At 44.3% G+C, this 2,618-nt stretch overlaps 1 pseudogene; it reads right to left on the bottom strand.

Moving 5' to 3' along the window:
* Nucleotides 1–223: 223 nt before the first annotated feature.
* Nucleotides 224–1,143, bottom strand: LOC140509227 (coatomer subunit epsilon pseudogene; annotated as a pseudogene).
* Nucleotides 1,144–2,618: the final 1,475 nt, after the last annotated feature.

The raw sequence follows: 2,618 nt of genomic DNA, 5'->3' as shown, positions 1-2,618 counted from the left end.
TATTGGAAAAGGAGCTGTGGCCAGGAGCCTGGTCCAGAGTCCTCAGAAGGAGCTGAGGGAGGCTGGGGAGAACCTGCAAGAAAGGGCAACCCTTTGGCTCCAAAAGTAATGATCCTGCATGGAAAGCTGAATGCTTTGTTTTGGGAAGAATGGCCAGCTGAGGAGGTTTTCTTCCTTTCTGGAGGAGGAGTCTGGGGCCCTCCACAAATCCCTGTGGCCCTTCTCATGCACTCGGAGTGTACTCCAGCCAGTCAAAATCATTTTCCTTGCTCTGGTATTCTTTGATAAATGGGTGGGAATGGTGGGCATCTTTCAGTTGTGACAAGTATCTGTTTGTGACCTCAAGGGCCTTCCCCAGGTGCTGGGACAAGACAATGAAGTTGATGAGGGTCTCTGGGTGGCTGCTGTCCTTGTCAAGTGCCTCCTGGAGAACTCCCTCTGCATCTTCCCATTTGCCCTGGGCCATATAGCAGGCAGCTTGGCCATTGAGTAGTAGCAGGGTGGAGGAGCACTTATCAGCCATCTCCTGGAAGATATAGTAGGCATCCTGCAGCTTCTCACCACCCGTGGCCAGGTTAACCCAGGCAGAAGCCACCTGTGTAAGTGTGGCATGCTCATCTTGCTCCTCCATCTTTTTCAGCTCCTTGCGGACTAGGTCCAATCTGTCCAGCTTCAGGAGGATCTGCACAATCATGGCCATGCACTCCAAGCTCTCCCCCTGGTGCAGTGTTCACAGAGCAGCATCAGGGGTTCTTGTCATGGAAATAGACAGAAGCAGCCATCAACAAGAAGGTGGTATCGGCCACATCAACATTCTAGACCATCTTTTGATCCAGGTATGCCACAACTGCAGCTTTCACTGGAAAGATACTCTGCAAACATTCGTATGGCCTGGAGCTCTGGAGAGGAGTTGGCTTTGATCTCATCTAGTACCATATCATACTTTCTCTGTGCGAGATAAGCTCTGTACAAGAAGACATCTCTTTCAACTTCTTTTTCTGGACTGCAGAGCTTGACGCACTGCGCCTCGTTGATACACTGCTGGTAGCTGCCGATGTAGAAGGCGTTCTTCAAGTTGAACAGCTCGTCCACTTCCCCTGGGCTGCCAGGGGCCGGGCCAGTACCGGGAGCCAGAGGGGTCATCTTGTTACCGATAAGTGGACAGAGAAAAGGAGGAAGTTGAAAAGACCCATTTCTGAGGCGAGATCCTGAACTGAAAATTCCATTCCAGCTGGCAAACTTGATGTCATTGACTATCATTTCCTCTCTCTCATTTTTTTTCTTTTTTTCTGTAATGGGTAAATGCATAATTCTGAGTCTGGGGTTTCACTGGAGTTTGAGGCAGCCAGTCAGTCCGTTAATAAGCATATATTAACATTATGTTCCAGGCATAGTGCTAAGTTCCTAGAATATAAAGAATGGGGGAAAAAAGCAGTCAGTGCTCTCAAATAACTCAGTGAAATGGAAGAGACAACATCTAAACACTTACAAGATATAAAAAGGACATAAAAAGGATAGTTGGGTAGTACAGCAGGTAAAGCGCCTGGCCTGGAATCAGGAGGAATCATCTTAATGTCTGTCTCAGACACTTAGCTTTTTGACTCTGGGCAAATCACTTAACCCTGTTTGACTCAGTTTTTTAATCTGTAAAATTAGCTGGAGAAGGAAATGGCAAACCACTACAGTATCTTTGTTACAAAAAGACCCAGATAGGGTCACAAAAGGTTGGACATGACTAAAATGACTAAATCACAACCCCAACAACAACAGTAAAACCCAAGTTATAAACATGGTTAGTTGGAGATAATGAAGGCAAGGTATTATTAACAGTAAGGAGGATCAAAAAAGGCTTTTTTATGGAAGGAAGGCCAGAAAGTCAGGAGACAGAGATGAGGAGGGAGAAAGTTTCCTGTATGAAGGACAGCTAGTGAAAATCTCTTACCTGCATGCATTTTAATGAGCAAGGAAGAGTAAAGGTGCCAGTCTTAATGAATTACAGAGTATGTGGGAGGTTGGGTAAGATGGGAGACGACTGAAAAAGGTAGGAAAGAGCTATGTTATGGAGGATTTTTAAAATGTTAAAAACAAGGGGCAGAGCCAAGAAGGTGGAGTAAAAGCAGTGACTTCCCTGAGATTTCCCCCAATACCCTCCAAATGCCTGTGATAAATGACTCTGAATAAATTCTGGAGCTGCAGAACCCACAAAATGACAGAGCAAAAAAATATCCAGTCCAAAACAAGCTGGAAGGAAGGAAGACCAGGGTATACAACCAGAGGAAAACAGTAGAGTTAAAGCTCCTACATCAAAAGCTTCCAAGAGGAATATGAATTAGTCTCAGGCCATGGAGGAGCTCAAAAAGGATTTTGACAATCAAGTAATGGAAGTAGAGGAAAAATTGGAAAGAGAAATGAGAGTGATGCAAGAAAATCAAGAAAATTCAATCAACAGCTTGCTAAAGGAGACCTCAAAAATAATGAAGAAAATGACACCTTAAAAAATAGACAAACTCAAGTGACAAAAGAAGTCCAAAAAGCCAATAAAGAGAATGCCTTAAAAACAGAATTGGAAAATGGAAAAGGAAGTCCAAAAGCTCATTGAAGAGAATAATTCCTTCAAA

Source organism: Notamacropus eugenii, chromosome 5 (genome assembly GCF_028372415.1).
Source record: "Notamacropus eugenii isolate mMacEug1 chromosome 5, mMacEug1.pri_v2, whole genome shotgun sequence".
In the NCBI taxonomy this organism is placed as follows: Eukaryota; Metazoa; Chordata; class Mammalia; order Diprotodontia; family Macropodidae; genus Notamacropus; species Notamacropus eugenii.
Note: the sequence above shows the minus strand (reverse complement) of the source record. Positions and strands in the feature narration are given on the sequence as shown.